The 20,590-nt window shown below is 39.7% G+C and overlaps 4 non-coding genes across 4 annotated transcripts; 2 read left to right on the top strand and 2 right to left on the bottom strand.

Moving 5' to 3' along the window:
• Positions 1-4,297: 4,297 nt before the first annotated feature.
• On the bottom strand, positions 4,298-4,371 carry trnat-agu (transfer RNA threonine (anticodon AGU)). The gene has a single exon. It is a non-coding gene; the product is annotated as a tRNA-Thr (tRNA).
• Positions 4,372-7,222: 2,851 nt separating this feature from the next.
• Positions 7,223-7,295, bottom strand: trnak-uuu (transfer RNA lysine (anticodon UUU)). The gene has a single exon. It is a non-coding gene; the product is annotated as a tRNA-Lys (tRNA).
• A 9,204-nt stretch (positions 7,296-16,499) lies between these two features.
• Positions 16,500-16,587, top strand: trnay-gua (transfer RNA tyrosine (anticodon GUA)). Its single transcript is given in 2 exon segments — positions 16,500-16,536; positions 16,552-16,587. It is a non-coding gene; the product is annotated as a tRNA-Tyr (tRNA).
• A 3,531-nt stretch (positions 16,588-20,118) lies between these two features.
• trnal-uaa (transfer RNA leucine (anticodon UAA)) lies at positions 20,119-20,201 on the top strand. Its single transcript has one exon. It is a non-coding gene; the product is annotated as a tRNA-Leu (tRNA).
• Positions 20,202-20,590: the final 389 nt, after the last annotated feature.

Raw genomic sequence — 20,590 nt, forward strand, 5'->3', positions numbered from 1 at the left:
TTAAATAAGATTATTTACAATATAATACATGCTCCAAAAGCGTTAATCCTGCAGTGGCTGCTATTTGAAACGCCTTCATAAATGACGTGTAATAGAGATTTATGCAGCTGGCTTCTATGCTTCACAGTATGTTGCAATCAGGAAAATAAACCTATAAGAAATGTACAATACAAGGTCTGTTCCCAAACGTGAAAGCTGTATTACACTGATGTCGGTCTTTTTGAAATAATCCAGATTGTAAAAACGACTGCGCCCTAGCAGATCAAAATATTACAAGAAGGCTGTAAAGCACACTCTGAATCGATCCGAATATTTAATTTCCCGGTCCGTTTAGGCTACAACAGGCAATTTTACGTTTATCCAGCAAAGCATTTATCAGTTTAGTGAACTACTGGTGCTTTTAAGAGATGTGAACGTAGTTCGTCAGGATGGCCGAGCGGTCTAAGGCGCCAGACTCAAGGGCTCCTGTCTTTCCATTGCTTGGGTGTTCTGGTCTCTGAATAGAGGCGTGGGTTCCCACTCCTGACAAATAATACCTTTTCTCTGTCCTGCATTTTCCCTTCTTGTTGCGCTCGCTGACAATGACAGGAAGAGGAAAACGGATAAACCGGTTTGCGGGCACATGATGGGCAGGGAAATGCTTCGTGAACACTTCAATGTGATTAGCAGAAAGTCAAATAGGCTTCGATTCTCCCTTACGTTCGGGCTGCCTGTAATCGAGTAAAGATTTACTGCAAAGTATGTATTCCAATGTGAAAGACCGAAATATAAAGCCAGAAGAAGATTTATTAAAACATATCTGTTTTCCTTGTGGTTTATCCTTTATTTAATTAAATGTGGCATTGTGAAATCAACCTGTAGCCCTACCGAATGTAGTCACTCTCCCAGTGACAGCGGCAGGAGCAGAGAGATTATATCAGAGCTCGAACAGAGAGTTCGGAAATCGAGGGAAATTGATTTACAGAACATTTTATTAAACTTTCCTATCTGCTCGGCCTTACTGAAGTATTTTAGCTTTTTTTTGTCTATTTCTATACTTTACAGTTGTAAACTTAAACTTGTCCGTTTAGCCAGAGAAGAGAGATATAAGCGCTATAACCCACGGTAACCTCCGATTCCAATAACCTTGACTAAAGCAGGAAGATCAGTTTCTGCTCGAGACAGCAGTTTTCTGAACTGTAAATCTCCAACAGTAGCTGGAGACGGTGTGTGTCCGGGTTCAGCAGCTATACAATTCACGTGTCCTCCCTCCTTTATTACCTTCATACACTCCTCTTAAACCACAGCAAACTCCCGGAATATTTCGGTGAACAGGTAGTGGGTCTTTCTTTCCGAGATCACAGGCAGAAAAAATAAACACACTGAAATAAATTTCCTAAAATCCAAAGAAATACAGGTACGATTCTGATGTATCTCAATAGTTTTGGCACGAATTTGCAATGCTAATCTATTGGGCTCTGCACGCGTGGGCTCGAATCCCACTCCCGTCGGTTTGAGCCTTTGTGTTCTGTTTCTAAGTTGGGTTGGCGGTCTTTTGCTACTTTAGGAGAGCAGCAATATTTCTAGCGTTGGCTGAACATGGCTTAGTAGCTGACAGACAATAGTCTCTTAATATTTCGGCTAAATTTATGTTTTGTACTGCTTTCACCTGATATTAATAGTAGTCCTGATAAACGGTTTTGGGACATGGCGCATCTTGAAAAATGTTCTTGTGAATTTCAGTTTGAAAAAAATGCACGCACCAGAAACCGGAACTGGTCGTGTTTACATAATACGCAATGCAATAGCAAAGTTTGGATTTGAAAATAAATCTTGCTACGAGTCCTTAGTTGTTACAAGAGGCGTTTTAGGACTTTTAGCTCATAAATCCATCTTCCATTTGTACTCCATCAATATTAGCAATGTTATCTTTACCTAGCACTAAATGTAGCTCTAAATAAATGCAAATTTTAAAATACATTTAAAAATAAATGCTATTCCATATATTGTAACTTTGTGGTATTTAGAATTTTTATCTGAGGATGCAGGGGAAAGTATTATACAACTGTGAAAGAGGCTCGGATTTTAATACAATTTCGATCAAAAGAAAACCAAAATCCGTAAGATTGAATTTGACGTTCAGTTGAAATATTTGAAGAAACTCTCAAAGAAGCAACTGCAGTAGTGGAGAGATTTGATCCGATGTTCCGATGTTTGCAGTTCAATAATCCATTCGTCCTCGAAAGAAGCAAAGGCAAGTATGTTTTGAGTGTCACCATGATCCTCTTCTCAATTCAAAAGAAAGGTTTTATGTGATCCTGATCCCACTAGAAAAAGAGTCAATTTCTGCCTGCACTGATGTCCCTTCAAATGTTTTATAAGAACTATGGACGTTTATAGAGTAGAAGCCTGGTCCATTTCTTCTACTAAACGAGACTATGGGAGTGAGTATTTTGATATCGAACTGGGATTTAAATAAAGAGGAACACTACACTGCATTGGGCTACGCGTGTGACAAAACATTTACTTTCCGACCTCTCGATAGCTCAGTTGCTAACTCTTAAGACTGTAGACAACAACAGCAGGCGTTTCTTATGTCCCTGGTTTGAATCGAGTTCAAATGATGGTGTTTTCTTGTTCCTTAATCAAAAAGTGAAAATTGCGAATTTGTCTTTCACTTTGATGTTCACCCGAAACCTCAGTATACAAAGAAGTAGAGGCTCCTGTTCTGATTAATCCTCAAGTCTGATTGTTTTGCTTAGACCTTTAAAATGTACACTGTTGACTGTTTGCGCTTCCTAACACAATTAAAAACCCGCCGACAAGTTACCGATCGGGAGTTCAGTTCAGTGATAGCGCGCACTTAAGACTCTCCGTTTTCTATCGCCGGCATCTTTGTATTCTTTTTAAACGCGATATCTTTTATTCTTCGTGTGTGAATTTCAGGGAGACTCATAAACCCTTTGTCTGTTTTAAAGATACATTATTTTAAACCAGACATAATGAAAGACGGAGTAATTAGACACACGTACAAAACACATGAATCTAATTGAGAAAATGTTGACCGTGGCGATGTACAGTATTACTAGCTGCTCTGAACTCAATGTGGTGCTGTATGGGAATGCGATGCAAACGCCAGTGGCACAATGGATAACGTGTCTGATTACGGATCAGAAGACTTTAGGTTTCTACTCCTTCCCGGTTCGTGAAGAAGCTTTTAAACCACGCTACTCAACACTGACATCGTAGTGTGTGCGGTCCTACACAACCTTACTATCGACTGGATGAGTCTTCTGTTCAATCTCCGATTCTTTCCGCACATTCCTGCTATTTCACCACCGTTATTGTAGGATAACAGCCACAGACACGAGAAGATACACTATTCCGAACAAATGTCTTAAAAAATCACGTTGAAAAGGATGACAATACGTTTTTTTTGTTTCTTTAAGGTAACCTTACTTTTGCCTGTAAAGTTCACATTCTTTTCTGTAGCCGCAAATCCCCAATATTTCTGCTGTCTCCCGAGAAACACAAGCGTGGAGTCAAATCATATTAAATAACACAACACATCTATTAATTTAACACCCAGATGTGACAGAACACATGTAAGACTTACACACAGCCTTTAATGTGCGATAGTGAATTTGCAGGTATCCTGGGGAGGGAAGAGAACTGATATTAAGGAAATACATATTTAAAGGGGATGTAAGTCTTAAATGTGTTTTGTCACATCTGGGTGTTAACTGAACAGTTTTTTAGCATTATTTATTGTGTTTTGACTCTATACTTGTGTTTCTCAGGAGACAGCAGAAATATTGATGTTTACATTTATATTCACATTCCCGGTGATATTGACTTAGGTACTCAACTACTTACTTGTAGTTTGACTCGTGTCAAAAGTTGAAAATCTCTGCAAACATCAACATGGCTAAGGACGTGGAAAGAAACTCAATCACATTTAGAGAAGGTAATGTTTAGATCGGATTAATTCGAAGTGTGTCTCTGGGTGCGTTTGATCTACCAACGTTGTGTTTAACTGAAGGACACCCTGACTGAGTGTGCCATAGAAACTGACACACGTCGTATTTTTTCTACATTCACAGATTTTTGGCTAAAGTAAAAAAAAAAATCGTTGTCATTTTCTTGCCAGCTGGCAGTAATTCTTTTGCACTGATAAGAAAGATGAGCAATGTATCTTTCGCAATGTGTGGATTTCTTGAAAAACAAGTCGTGCCAAAAACGAAATGAACATTTCATTTAAACATAATGCAGAAGAATATTGTCTGTAACAATAAACGGTGCGCGAAGACAGGATGACAGGCACCGCTGGGATTTGAACCCAGCATCTCCTGTTTACTAGACAGGCGCTTTAACCAACTAAGCCACGACGCCGGCAGAATTCGCCTCTTTTACTTCCACTTGGACACACCGCTCTGAGACACCTGCGTTCAGTAAGCGCTGAGTCGGCTGGCTGAGCACGTTGCCTCCTTTACATTCAATAGGAGCCCCGACACTAAGAGAAAGGTACAGAAATGGCTTTTATCGGGCACTTTTCATGTCCAATGCGCTTGACATCTCCCACGGGCGGCAGAGTTCATTTACGACACTTTTCCTTTCTTTATTCTTTCTGTACTCTTTGATGAAAAAAAACGAGCAATCATGTAAGGGACAATGTATTTTTTCATAGAGAAAACGTGCACCAGGAAATGTTGTGTTTAGAAGAAGTGAGTTAACATGAAAAGTGACCTAATTTACCAGAGCAAATGCTCACCTAGCAAGAGCTGCTTTGCTACAAGAGAGAAGTAGAGTAAAGACGTGATCATTTCACACCGTTGTGGAACAAAACGCTTTTTTTGTCAAGACAGAAAACCTGGCTGCTCCAGGTGAGGCTTAAACTTTCAACCTCGGCATAACTCCACTGATTATGTCATTTTACTGTACATGGCCTGAACCAGGAAGAAGATTGGAAGTCAAGACGTTATGGTGTTGTTTTAATACTTTCCTGCTCTTTTAATATTCAGGTTTAATCTTTTATTTGGGAGTACTTTCAATTGATATTAATCCTAGTTCCAATGAACGATGGTGCATCTTAAATAATGTTCTTATAGATTTCAGTTCCCGAAAACAACTCAGTAGCAGGCTATGCAGAACAAGTGAACACATTTCGAACTGTTGTGAATGCAGTGGAAATAATTTAGTCACTAAATAACAAGCTTATGCACCACTCGCTTGAAAATTGTTATATTTAACAAAAATTGCTTTCCAGACACCACAACTATTCACAATAATTTTATCAATACATGTCTTAATGAAAAGTGTAATTTTTTTAATAATTAACTTTAATGTCCATCTTTATTAGTAGATGTATTACATGTACAGCCTTTAATATGTGATAGTGAATTTTCAGGTATCCTGGGGAGGGAAGAAAACTGAAATGAAGGAAATACACATTTAAAGGGGTGTGTTCTGTCATATCTGGGCGTTTGAATAGATTTGTTGTATAAGTTATTGTGATTTCACTCTATACTTGTGTTTCTCAGGAGAAAGTCGTTACATTGGGGGTTTGAGGGTATAGAAAATATGTTGTGCTGTACAGGTAAATGTAAGGATATGTTGAAAAAAATGTATTGTCACCTTTGTGAACGTCATTATTAGATATCTGTTGATCGTTTAGCGACCTAGGCCTCCCTCTGGACTCTGCACTGAGTTGAAAGCTACAGTAGCTCCTCACTGCTTGTCCTGTATTGTTACCTGTGCTCTCGTCTGCATTATCGATGTGCAGCACAGCACCAAGAACACCATAAACTTTGTGACGGAAAGTGCTTAAGAGCATAAAAAATATTGAACATTTTAAACATTCATAGAACAACTTGAAAACTGAGGGACAAAAGACCATCTATTTTGCAGGTTCACAGTAGTTGCAAGAAAACCAGTCACCTGACTAGTGACCTAGAGATAAAAAGTTCGATATTCTACTGACTGGGCTATTCCTGTCTACTCAGTTTCTCTCTGAAACAACGTTTTTCAAGAAATTTGCAAAATTTGAAATACAATACTTGCTTAAAAGTGCAGATTATTTTTTACGCAAAACTGCAAATGGAGAAAACAGACTCTTTGGAGTCTCTGTGGTACAATTGCTTAGTGCGGCCAGGTTGGGACTAAAATTATAGTAAGGTGATGGTTCAAGTGCATCCAGGCACACCTTTCTCACTGTTCCAATGTGAACATCTATGGAAAAAATGGCATAAAATATTTAACAGATTATTGACCTAATTGATACCGATGTCTTACCACTTGGCCACCACGCCTGCAGATCCACTTACTTTCCCATCAAGGCTAGCACGTTTTTTAAAATACAAAAAAGTTCAATCTTTGAGCACAAATTGCCATGGTAGGAGGAATAAAACAAATATGACTGTTCAAATGAATTCTATTGAAACTGATTTAATCGCGCAGAATCTACAACAACAAAACCATGATTCTTAACAAGGAGATACTGGGCAGCAGTGGGATTCCAGCTCACGCCCTCGAAGAGATGGAGCTTTAATCCAGCTCCTTAGAGCGCTCGACCAGGGTTACGCTTGATAGCAGCTTTTCAGCACTTCTAGTCTGACTTTGTGGTGTTATGCTCCATGGAAGAGACTGCACCTCCTTTTTTCGAGATGCTTTCTCTCACTTGGTGAAATATTCACTTCTTTGGCCCTCTGAATATAGTTCTTCTGTTAAGCAAGCTTCAGACTCTGCTTATAGCGCCCGTGTAGAGATTTTATTTTTACAGGAAGACGCATTCCGAAACGTATCTCTGTAGTTTTAGAAAAGCTTTGAACAGCGCACAAACAGTATTCTAATTTCAACACGGCAGATCTGTGCAGCAATCGTACTCGATTTGACTGTGATTCTGAAATACTTCTAGCAAACATATTCAGGTTTCCTTGAACCTTTAATAAAAAATATTACTTTGCGATGTTCCGCAGATGTGCAGTGTGCCTTTCCTCTTGTCGTATTCAAGAGTACTCACTGCGGGAGCTCCTCACTGCGTGTCCTTTACTCTACTGTGATTTCTTTTAATTTATCTACGTGGAGTGTGGTGAGAAGATCACCTTGAACATTTTCAGTTTGTGAAAGGAAACACTAAAGAAAATACAAGTGATGAACATTTAAAATAACCACAGTACAGCTAGTAGAGGGAATGATAAAAGATGGTTTAGAATGACATTCACAATAGATTGAAGAAAAGCACAACTGCTCAAACAGGGACTTGAACCCTGGACCCTCAGATTAAAAGTCTGATGCTCTACCAACTGAGCTATCCAGGCCCCACAAGAAAAGCAATACTGTCGGGATTCTTGCAAGTCACGTCTCTTCTTGTTCCGAAGCGCAGTCGTACCTGACCCGTCTGGAATGACCACTGACGGACTTTATCCAGAAGTGACGGCGCCACTCCCAGTAGAATGAGAGAGAAATACAGTATGACACGAGGAGTCAAGGGACTCCCACAATTCATCTTTCCTCACATTACTGATTTTTTCACAAAGAATTTGACCTTTTCACAATCAGATTTTTTCACATTTAATAAGATCCTTTAATCAACAACATTTAAGAAAGAAAACAAATGGAACATTTTTTGGAACAATAATAAAAAAAAAACCTTCAATGTCTTGGTTGTATACGTGTGCACACCCTTTATAAAGGGGGTAGCAACTGTGCTGAAATTTAACCAGTCACATTCCAGATCATGTACAAAGGTTATTTGCCTTTGCCAGACATCAATTGTATTGATTCGTATTAGTCCTATTTAATATCAGCTGATCACATACAGACGCAGCCATTCAAAGTGCGTGTTATAGACACGTACTGCAGGTGGCGTCGCGCATTGTGACGCAAGATGACGCGAGGCACCGCAGTACATGATTGGTTGACCGACAGGGGCACTCGTGGTCTGTTGTAGAAAGACTTACAGTAAACGTCTTTGCTGTGCCCGTTGTAGATATTGAATTTTACCACTGAAAGGAAATCTTAGTAGCTGAGCATAAAAAGAATAGGAGCATACTGTAATGCGTGTGAAGGCCATAAACGATATTAATTTTGGAACATAAACATACAGTATATGGCTGGTCTTGGTACTTTAAAGAAAAAATACACACCAGTATTTCATTTCTCCCTAAACATTTTAAGCATCGAAGTCTTTAACTAAAGAGATACCGGAGTCAACAGGCATACTTTTAGAATTTGATTAAAAGGGAATATAATTTTGAATCGCGTATATATTTTATGAAAGCAAGATTGCTCAGCTGGACAAAAGTACACAACCTACCTTTATCAGAAATATTTATGCATCAAAGCCTTTACTGAAGATATTACTAATAGTATTAATAATGAATGACTTTGGACAAGCTGTATACTCAAAGTATAATTTCTTTAGCACATTTGTACAAGCACTTGAAATCTGTCCAAGCCATATTTTGTCAGGCATTTTGTTTTACTTCAACGGGCATAAAAACTCCCTTGCTTTTAACAGGGCATTTCATAATTTCTAACTACGAAAATGATTTAAAATGTGACACTTATCATTCAACTAGAGCTCAAAATATCACAAGGATCCTCAAGAGCACAGCAAAGACTGTATTAAAAGATACTTGTATGAGATACATGAGAATCCAGGCTTTTTTTATCAACGCTTTCTTTTCCGTATACCAGATTTTATGGAACCACTTCAGAAGGGTGTCAGCCAGTCAGATTCCAGGAATCGGTACTTTAAAAGAAAAATACACACCGGTATTCCATTTCTCCCTAAACATTTCAAGCATCGAAGTATTTAACTAGCATGTGAAATAGCGTGTGAAAAAGTGGTAGTTTTAAGCTTTTCTGCTAATATAATATGGAATCGCGTATCTAAAGAATTTAATAACGATATGATTATATTCGTGTACTGCGACAGGGCTATGTAGGGCTGTTTCGCCTCCCTATCATGCGCGTTGTGTTGTAGCCTACTGGTCTACGTGCCTGATTAGCAATTTTCAGGTTGTGTGTTCAATTCCAGCTGTTGCTGGGCTTTTCCTTTAACAAACATTTCTTCGAAAAAATAGAATAGCGATATTATGGACAATCAATTGACTTTTATATTTCAAAATATCGCAACATGATCAATTCTAAGTCATTTTTGATAACAATGAATAGTCACCTTCTTCCCTTCTGACAACGGTCCCTGCTTCTGCTTCCTGCTTCTATTGTGTGTGTGTGTAATAGAGTAAATTTGTATAGAGAAATGGAGGCTGGACAGTATGCGATACAATATAAACATTTATATTGATTTAAATCGTGTTTTGATTTAAATCGCAAACGCGTGTTTAATTATATGTGTTTTTTTAATCATAATCAGGCTAATGCAACATAAATTGATACAGTATCTCTGTCTTATTTTTAGTAAATAAAGTGCATTTTTGCACACTATATGTGCAAACGTTTTATGATATGTCGCTGTTGTGAATGTCTGTGGACATGTGCTGGCTGGACAGGAGGTTCCACTGTACACAGAGATCTTAGAAGACAAAGATCAGACCTGGGCGCCGACAGTCAATCTGGACAAGACCAGTTATGGTTTTCCAGAAAAAAAGCCAGACCCCAGGGAAACAGCTACAAATTCACACTTAACAACACATTAACACCTAACAATGGGAGCAGGGACGAATTAGGCCAGTACCCACTATTGTTAAACATACAGAAAAGGATATTAAAGTATTGAATATTAGTATTGGCTTTAGTATTAGCCATACAGAACATTAAAGTGCCCCTTTTCCATTCAGCGGGTGCCTGAGCCGCTGTGTCCTATCTTCTGACAGTCGCCGTTGTGAACAAACATTTCTTTGGAAAAATGAGACGTTTCCCTTTGTCAGAGATATAAATATATAATATATAAATAAATTAAATTTAACTAACATGTGAAATAGCATGTGAAAAAGTGGTAGTTTAAGCTTTTCTGCTAATATAATATGGAATCGCGTATCTAAAGAATTTAATAACGATATGATTATATTCGTGTACTGCGACAGGGCTGTGTAGGGCTGTTTTGCCTCTCTCTTCATGCGACTGTACCAGGAAGAGGATTTCTTTCTATTCGAAACGTGTATTTTAAAAGTTTAAGAAGTAAAAACCTGACACAGATTTCTAAACTGATCAGGATCGTTATCTTTGTCTTGCATAATAATGTTCACCGCTCTGTCCAGCAAATTAATAATAAACTTTATTTTATATAGCTTTTTAAACGAATAAGTAGTTAGATTGCTCATAAACCTAATCACTTGCTTTCTCTTTTTATTTAGGCTCAGATTTCAACTATAGATCATATTATTAATAACCATAATAACAACCAACCAACAAAAACAACCATATAAACATAATACCAACCAAAAACATAGATAACGACCACAATACAAAATCAAATATATCAAACCATTATACTCTCGCAAATTCCTCCAATTATCATAGTCCCGCCCCTTATGCAAAACCAAACCCTCCTCCCATCCCAGTTTCTCCTCTTTATCATAAACAAAATCCACCTCAATTTTCAACATAAAGCATTACTGCTTACTGGGTTTTTGAGTGGGGGGGGGGAGGTGTCTTTCGCTGGAAATCTCGCCTGCTTCTACTTTACGACTACAACCCCCTCTCTGCAGGAGTGCTGGCTGTGACGAATTAAACCGGTTTCACAGGTATTTTCAAAGTAGGAAGTACAGTGTTAACTGGTAGCTGGGCTCCTCAATGAAATCGCTTTAACATGCTAATGCGTTGGTGTAACAGTCCGGGAGTGGCAAGCTTCTAATGTCAACTCGACTCGATTGGAAGACAATGAACGTATTTTAGCCCTAAATTAATTAATAGCAAACATGGTTTACATAAAATACATTTTTCCAAGAAAGTTTATAATAATGCGATCTATAGTTGAAATCTGAGCCTAAATATAAAGGAAAAGCATTTTCAGAGAGCAATCACGCTGTGTTTATGTAGAAAAAGCGATTAGGTTTATGAGCAATCTAATTACCTATTCGCCTAAAACGCTATATAAAATAAAGTTTATTTAGAGATGAATGATCAGTGTCGCAGTTTAAATAATTTTCGTAGGAGGGCTTGGACAGATTCCAAGTGCATTTTTGCAATTTACGTTGTAATACAGTTTAGAATACAGTTAGTCTAAGCTTTATCAGCTTTATTTATGGGTTGCAATTTAGAAAAAGTCAAAAACCGCACTCAAAATGCAATTTAGAGCTTTCTGGCAAGAGGAGACACCCAAATTATAATGTAACATGCCACTGTTTGTGCATGAACAAAGTTATACTGCAATTTTCCTTAGATACGCAATTAAAAAAAATAATTTTTTTGAATCCCCGGCGGAACACACTCCATAAGAATCAGCGCTTTTATACAGTATATCGCCTTTAAACACATATATTTAAACACGCGTTTACGATTTAAATCAAAACGCGATTCAAATCAATATAAATGTTTATTTTGTAACGCATTGGTGACTATTCATTGTTATTAAAAAGACTTAAATTCGATCATGTTGTGATATTTAGAAATATAAATTTGTTTGGTGTGAGTGAGGTTTTATTTAATCTCTGACCAAGAGAAACGTTTCATTTTTTCAAAGAAATGTTTGTTAAAAAATAAAGTCATAGTTCCATGGGATTCAATCACAGACCATGTGACATGGGAGTCAAGAAACTAATACACAGCGCCACCAGATTTGATAACGCTATAAAAACGCTATAAAATAATGTGACTAGGCACAGAACAAGTTTACAGCACAGTACAATAATAAATGCTGACCATGACTTTAGAAGCATAAATTACCTTACACTCAATTTAAACACAAGCTGTCTTTAGCCCTCTAAGCTGGTTCATACAGAAACGTAGAGATCCAGGCTCAGAACACACAGCTTCATTAGCGAATACATATGCAGAACAACTAGAGAAGATGTTTTACAGAGGATGGATTTTTAGAAACATCCCATCAGTGACATCACTGAAGTAAACTCCTAGGTACTGTAACTGTCGTGTGGATAGTTTCACAAGAATCAGACAAAGGTTTAAGCATCGCTTGATCTAGATAAAACTGCAAAAAAAACAACAACCCATAATGTACTTCTTTGCGGCTCTGTTTGCCCAAATCATATATTCTCATCGTGAAATTTAGAAAATAATATTATGTAACCAAAATCCGCAATATGGAAACAGAACCTGTGTAATTGTTGATAGATGATGTACTCGTAACATTTTTACAAGACGAACTACAACATTTAAAAAATGACTTGTATGTACTTGATATCTCTAATCAATCCACGGCGACATTGTTAAAGCAGAGTCCCAGCACAAAACGAAACTAAAACGCCCTGGGCATATCGTTTCGCGCTTCTTATTAGTTGCTCAAAAGTAATTTGACCGTATGAAATGCATAATATAAACCTAGAAACATATACGTGAGCAGTATTTACGTACTGTAGTATCGGTGTTAAGACATACCTCTCAAATACTGTAAATCAAGATAAAAATATCTCAAGACCGATTCTGGTCATAATGAAACCATGTTTCGTGTATGTTTTCTTTAAAGTACCGAGACCAGCCATATACTGTATGTTTATGTTCCAAAATTAATATCGTTTATGGCCTTCACACGCGTTGCAGTATGCTCCTATTCTTTTTATGCTCAGCTACTAAGATTTCCCTTCAGTGGTAAAATTAGATATGAATATTCAATACTTAAACGGGCACAGTTAAGACATTAAATATACATATACATACTGTACAGTATACAGTACAGTTTTTATACGGTAATATGTTAATGTTCCTAAATCAATCTCTTTTATGAGCATGTGAAAGGCATGGTGAATCGATTCTCAAAAATTACTGTACTTTGCATGATTGGAAACAAATGCGTGATTGTGAAATGCTGTGGTGTTATTTTTACAAAGACGGTCAATGAAAGAAAGAATGTTGACCAGGGCAATACTTTGAGTTTACACTTACAGCTTGTCCAAGGTCATTCATTATTAATACTATTAGTAATATCTCCGTTAAAGACTTTGATGGCCACAGCTCAAACATGAGAGGTTGAGCTTTATTAGCTCCACCTTGCGGAAATTCCGGATACTATTCTTTTGCTTGTCGTATTATAGGAGAATTTACGGTAACTAGCGGTATTTACCGGTAACTCGCGGTATTTACCGGTAACTTGAGGTAGACTGCGTACAGCGTACCGGAAAATAATGCGGTATCGCCCGCGCATTTTTAATGGCTGCATCTGTAGCTTGTTGTTATGTAATTACCACCCTGAAGATGTTTACGTGCTCCGTCAGTCTCCTCGTGTGTGTATATTCTGTGTTTGGTTTTGTGTGGTTGATAAAGAATAAAGCTATCGCTTGGTTCATTTATCTCATCTCCATTGGTCCTTTGTCCTGAGAAGAACCTGTAAACGCTACATTGGTGTCAGAAGCGGGCAGGATGAACAAACCGTGGCAGACATTAACCGATTCTGTCAAGCGCTGGCTGACTCTAAAAGAGACAGAACCCACCGGCAGCGCACATATGGAGCCTGAGCAGCTCCTGGGTGCGACAGGTGGCCACAGCCCTTACCAGGGCTACTCAGTAGTGGTTCTGCCGGTAGAATTGGGGCAACTGGCTGCTACTCCTGGCCAGCGGATACCCCAGAGAGAAGATACCCTCCCTGCCGGAGCCGACCAGCGATTCCCACACTCATCAGCGCGGGTGCGACCCGGTCTCTACGACTGGGAAGCACCTTGGGAAACCTAAGGCAGTTCCAGCTCGCGGCCCGAACGAATGGCTGGAACCGGGCAGAGATGGCCAGCCACCTGGCTGTGGCACTGGAAGGAGCAGCCTGCCAGCTGCTCCTGGATGTCCCGGAGGAGGACAGAGGAGAATATGCAGCACTGGCAGCAGCTCTCCGGCTGGAGGTGGAGGAGGTGCCTGACCTGATGTGGGAGAGGCCGGCCCTACGGCGGCGCCGACCAGGAGAGCGACTGGGCTCGGTCGCCGCTGATGTCATGTTCCTCCCCGCCAAGGATACCCAGCTTTCCCCCAGGAGGCGCAGCGGGAGATGGCTCTCCAGGCCTTTCTCAAGGCCCTCTCACCTGAGGAGCTGCGGCGCCACGTACAGCTGGCCGCGCCAGCCTCGCTGGGGCAGGCCTTGGCCCTTGCTACATGGGCTGAGGCCGTATTTGGGGTGGCTGGAAGCACCAGCAGATGCAGTGCACCCTGCCGGCTGACCAACGGTTTTGGTTTTACCAAGGCTGTGGGAAGAGGGGACACCGAGCCCGGGACTGCCGGGCCCCAAAGCCTCGCACAATTACATCGGCATCGGGAAACGGGAACGGGGCGGCTCAGCGCGGGGACGGCCGCCATTGGAACACCTCAACCCCAGCTCCGGAGAGCGCTGTGAAGACCGGCGCCCTGCACGCCACTGTGGGGCGAGTCAGCTGTAGCCAGGGCCTGTACCTCCACTGCCGAATCGAGGACCAACCCTGCCTGGCCCTGCTCGACACCGGTTCATCGGTAACCCTACTCCGGCCTGGCGTCCTCCCCGACACCGAGGGCACCAACCCCCCAGGATGGGAGGCCTCCGGCCTGCAGCTGAAGACCGTGATGGGACAGCTTGCTGCAGTCCAGGGGAAACAGGTGCTTGCCTTCCGTCTGGGTACAGTGACGGTGCGCCACCCCTGCTACCTCGCACCCATCCAGGAGGACTGCATCCTGGGGCTGGACCTGCTGCAGCAGGCAGGGGCCAATTTGTACCTGGGCTGGCAGGAGTTGGTGTGGCAGGGAGAGCGACTTCACCTGGTGGAGGGCAGGCCCGGCAAAGGCCGAGGGACGTGGGCTTGCCGGAGCCGGGGGAAAAAGAGGCAGTGGCGGTGGCAGTCACCGGAGCGGACCGGGCCTGCAAGCCGGGGAGCGAGTGTGCCGGATTGTGCTCCTGAATCACCCGGGGGGCCTGACAAGAGACTGGAGCTTCAATCCAGCTCCTTAGAGAGCTCGGCTGCGTTACTCTCGACAGCGGCTCTTCAGCTCTTGTTGTCTGACCTAGTGGTGTTATGAGGCATGGAAGCGACTGCAACTTCGTTTTCTGAGATGCTTTCTCTCACGAGGTGAAACCTCGACTTATTTGGCACCTCTGGATATAGTTCTTCTGTAGAGCAGGCTTTCACACCTCTGCTTATAGCGCCCTTCAAATCATTTTATTTTTATAGAAAGATGCATTCCAAAACGATATCTCCTGTTTTAAAAATGCTTTATGCGGCGTGTTTGATTAAACGGACAGTTTTCTTATTGTAGAATGCAGATCTGTGCAGCAATTGTACTGGATTTGACTGGGATTCTGAAATATTTATTGCAAAGGTATGACTTTCATGAACCTATAATAAAAAAACAGACCTGAAACTCCTTAGCTTCCAATCTCTGATGTTACTGTCCTGAAACTCGGAGGTGATGTTCTGCAGATATGCAGTGTCCCTTTACTCTCGTTGTTTTCAAAACGACCTCTGTTGTTGGGCGCAGTTGAAGTGGAATTGGCCTGACTGCACAGGAAAGTACAGAATGAAAAAATGTTTCTACGGCTCAAAATGTCCCTTTAGACCCTCGTCACGTCTCTGTTAAGAGCGGGCAGGTAGAGAGCTTTTACAGATGCTTATGAGTACCTGTTGTAGTGTCTCCCCAGTGGGCAAAAGATGTACTGTAGAATATACGTTGATTAAACGCATACCTTAGACATATAAATGTGGTCCGTAATGGGTCTAGAATGAAATTCTAATATACGTATATCATTATACGTCAATTCGACATCTCTGATTATACAGTATGTCCATTATACATAAATGGTTGGAGTTCTATTATACGGATACATTTAGAGGACTGTTATACCTATGTAGTTAAAGCTCTATTATACATCAAAGATAGGTCTTATAGGTGTAGAAACTAGTAAATCAAGCAAATGATTTGTTTTAGAAATTTATTCTGAAAATATACAATTATTCACACCTGAAAAATATGTAGTTCAAATTATGCATTTTATACAATATTGTAATAAACATGATAATCATCATAAAAAACACAACTAGTAAACTTCTGCTACAAATTATAGTAACATGGGAATATATATAGTAATGACAAACACAAACTAATTACATTAACATGCTAATATTTAACTCAAAACCACATTTCGATTCAAATATAAGTTTTAAAAATTACAACTTCTATATTTCCACGAAAATATTATTAATGTAGCACAAACACTACTTTCTAATAAAGACAGAATGAAACTGTTCTGTGTCTCATGGTGATCCTCCTCTCGATACGAATGAAATGTTTAATATGATCCCTCGAGAAAAAAAAGGTGTCAATATCCGCCTGGAACGATTGATGCCCCATCAAACATTTTATAATATCCCTGGAAGTTCATACTGTAGAAACCTGATTCGTGGCTTAAATTCAAGGTAAACAGAAATCCCCACTTCCCTTCGATAGCTCAGTTGGTAGAGCGGAGGACTGTAGGGGAAATGGTGAGGCATCCTTAGGTTGCTGGTTTGACTCCAGCTCGAAGAAAGGTGCTTTTTGTGAACTTTAATCAAACAGTTAAAATAGCAAATCTTTTTCACTCAGACGTTGATCAAAAGCTCAATAAACCACGAAGCAGAGGCTCTTGTTCCGAATTAAACTCCCGTCTGAATGTTTTGTTTTGGCCAAAATCTGATCTTTGAATTAAGGGACTACTCTGTCTGCTTTGTAATTCAAAAGAATATACAAATGTCACGTTTTTTTGTAGATATAAAGGTGTTCTCTGTTTTCAAAGGAAAGGATATGTACTCAATTGGCTTTATGATTTGGTATTGATTTTGTATCGTTATATTATTAAGTTTGTGTTTTTTGTGTTTTTAACGTACAAAGGCAAACAAGGCACACATCTGTTTATACCAGCGGTGAATTGTACATTTTTATTAAGTATAAGCTACTGTGCACTTTTGGGAGTATAACAGGTTCGATATAAAGTGGCAAAAATATAAAAAGGGAAAATACCCCAGACTGCGTGTAAAGCCCTCGTTGTGACTGTTGTTTTATTGTTAAATACGGCGTACTGTGCACTAAATGTTGCAGAAACACAATCTGATATTTTAATAATCATTATTTTAATAATTTGATAAGTATGAGGCCCCGGATCCAAATATTCAGTTCTGTTTTTTTTAAGTGATATCTTCCCTTCCTCTCGTGGAAATCACACGATGTGAGCAATTGTTTTTTGTTCTTTTTTTTTTTTCACGTTGTGATCCAAAGAGCCTCAGACGCCCAGTCTGACAGTAACCAAACCAGAATGGATTCTGCTGGGAGCCGGACTGAGAGTACCATCTACAGCTGCTGGATGGTACTCTGCGTTCTGCTGCTCCAGCAATTATTTTGACGAAAGACAGATTACTTGTGCGCTTTTAACCTTCTCGCAGCTACAGGCGAGACTGAAGCTGGCGATATGAAGGCACGCGCTGGTACACCTTCTCTAACTTTCACAATCGCGATAAACTTTTTTTTTAAAAGACCTTTGAAAAACTAGATATAGATATAGATAAAGATAAAACTAGATAAAAAACATGAGCTTTATTGGTTTTTACATTAATCGATTTTGAATCAAATTTGATCTTTTTACATTGTATTTTACATTGGAAAAGCGTGCATACCTAATCCACCAACAGACAGAGCAATATTTTATGTTGCCTTCCGGAGCTTTCAACGTGTGATGGATTTGTATGGGCGTCTGTATGATACCACTACAGCACTGGCGCAGGTGCAAAATCCACTTTCACACGACTTTTTCAGTGTCTTCTCTCTCAAATGGACCGAAGCACAGGAGCCAATATAAGAGAAAACGACAGGTGTTTAAACAGAGTATGTCCCAATGTCTGCGATAACGCATTGTGATTTTGTATAAACGCAAATGGTTTATCATTTAAAAGCCAACATCATTCTTTTTATCCCTGGCGCTAATACCCTACCACACATGCGAGCTGTTGTGTGAAAGAAAATTCATATGTGCGTAGGAAGGCAGAATAAAATCCAGAACTGTATTGGTGATATCGATAAACAGGGCTCATGTTCACAATAAAACTTTATTGTATAAAACGTTAAAATTCGTAAATATTTGTTTTAATCATGCAAAGTGTCTGTTAAACCATTCATGAAGGATTCTTAGACAGAAAAACACACCATTATATGAGAAAATATATTTACTATATGTGCATTTAACTTACTTTTTAACAATTTTAGTTTCAAGGTCAATGAAAATTGTTGCCCTGCTTTTTTGTCATAAATACACAAGCTTGTTATGTCTTGTGTCAGAAATAAACTGCATGAAATTTGCTAAAGCAACAAAACGTAAGTGCGACAAAGAAGACAAACATTTGCGTTCATAGTGCAATGTTTTCTCGAGCCTTTAAAATTACTTTAAACGCAATTTGTTTTTTCTCTGTAGCTCTAAGGCTTTGTCATTTAGGTGTGCTGTTTTTTTTTTACATGTTGAAAAAAAGTCGCTAAATCATACGAAACATAAAAACTCCAATTGTAAACAACTGACCATTCATATTCCTGAATTTTAAACCTATGGAGTATTTATACCTTGTCTTTGTATTTGTGCATATTACAGAGCTCCTTTTCAAAAGCTGTCAGTATAGAATAGTGCTTAGGTTTCCTGTTTTTTTACCCAGGTGGTCCAGATAAGACTCTTGGTATAGGAGCGCGTCTGTGTTGCCTTCTGGATTTCAAATGAGCAGCTCAGTGCAGAAAAGAACCCTGTAGATCAGCATGTACATTTGCATGGACAGTAGATTTTTCAGAAAGTGTAATTGGATTATAGCACGTGCCCCTGACGATGTTGTTGATACGTCATATGTGATCTTTTTTGAATTATATGTATTTTTGTTGTTCAAATAAAAAAAATATATAAAAAAAACTTTCAGGATGCTTGCTGCTGTAAAAATAAAATGACATCAAGGGCGCTGTACGCAGAGGTCTGAAACCTGCTCCACTTTATCCAAGAACTTTATCCAGAGGTGTTAAAGAAAATTGATTTATTTTCCTGACTGCAATGTATGGTGAAGCATAAAATCTAGCTGCATAAATCTCTATTACGTGTCATTTATGAAGGCGTTTCAAATAGCAGCCAGTGAAGGATTAACGCTTTTGGAGCATGTATTATATTCTAAATACTCTTACTTAAATAAGCTTAAATTCGCATGCTGTTATTTAGACATCGCAAACCAGTCTGACCTCATACAACATTCTGTGCCCGCTGAGTAGATCTTAAAGCAGCTACAGCTAGAGTAGCAGTAATGGCAACACAGTGCTTGGAGTTCAGCTTTTCTTATTTCTTCTGCGGAACCACTGGTATCGGAATATACTGACCCGCATAAGAAGCGCTACCGGTTTCAGATAGTTTTTATTGAGTGCTGCTCTAAACTTTACATTTGCTTAGACTTGTTTTCCCCATGAAAAAAGACATTTCCCTAATTACATTTAACTTTTTTTTCCCCTTATCATCAAGTAGAAATAAAACATATCATTCCATTTAAGAGCCACAGGCAGGATGGCTGGTGGTCCAAGGCGTTGCGTTCAGGTTGTAGTTTCCCCTAGAGATGTTTGTTCATATCCCACTTCTGACAAAGAAGTTAGAGTGGAAACGGTAACATCCTTAAGTAAAAAACATCTCACATTTCATGTGTTTAATGTTAAGTGTCTTGGTGGTTGATGGCTCTTCTCTCTTGCAGGGTGATGGCAAAATTCTTGAGAGAGGGAGTCTCCTACGTAAGGCTGCTCTTCGTCAAGAGTGGAGACAACAGGAACAGACTTCAAACCGACATTAATTACTGAGAGCAGGCGAAAACGTCTTTGGAAAAGAGGAAATGTCTGCTGACAGTAAACAGAGCTCACGCTGAGCTGCGGACAAGCGCTCCTCGTTAGTACAGTGCTGAGTACCCCTGCTTGTTGCGCGGGAGACCGCGGGAGACCGGGGTACGTTTCTGTGACAGGACGCTGTTTTTTTTAATAGATGAATCATATTCAAATGTTAAACAACTGAGCAGCATATTGCTGTAGACCAGGATGGCCGAGTGGTTAAGGCGTTGGACTTAAGATCCAATGGACGAAAGTCCACGTGGGTTCGATCCCCACTCCTGGTAGTGTTGTACTAAGTTTGAAGTGACAAAACACTTTGATGATTTACACTCTTTTTAAATATAAATTCACTAAATTTTAGTTCAGTTCTCTTCACTCCCACTCCCTGGCATAACTGAACTCTCACTATCGCATACTGAAGGCTTTACATCCATTAGCTGTGATACAGCTTCCAATAAAGACAGAATCAAACAGTTTGTTCTGTCTCGCATGGTGATCCTCTTCTCGATCCAAATGAAATGTTTAATATGATGCCTCGAGAAAAAAAAGGAGTGAATTTCCGCCTGTAATGATTGATGCCCCCTCAAACATTTTGTAACATCCCCGGAAGTTTATACAGTAGAATCCTGGTTTGTGGCTTAAATTCAAGGTAAACAAGACTAAGGAAACGAGT

The sequence above is a fragment of the Atractosteus spatula genome, chromosome 10, assembly GCF_055471065.1.
Source record: "Atractosteus spatula isolate fAtrSpa1 chromosome 10, fAtrSpa1.hap1, whole genome shotgun sequence".
Lineage (NCBI taxonomy): Eukaryota > Metazoa > Chordata > Actinopteri > Semionotiformes > Lepisosteidae > Atractosteus > Atractosteus spatula.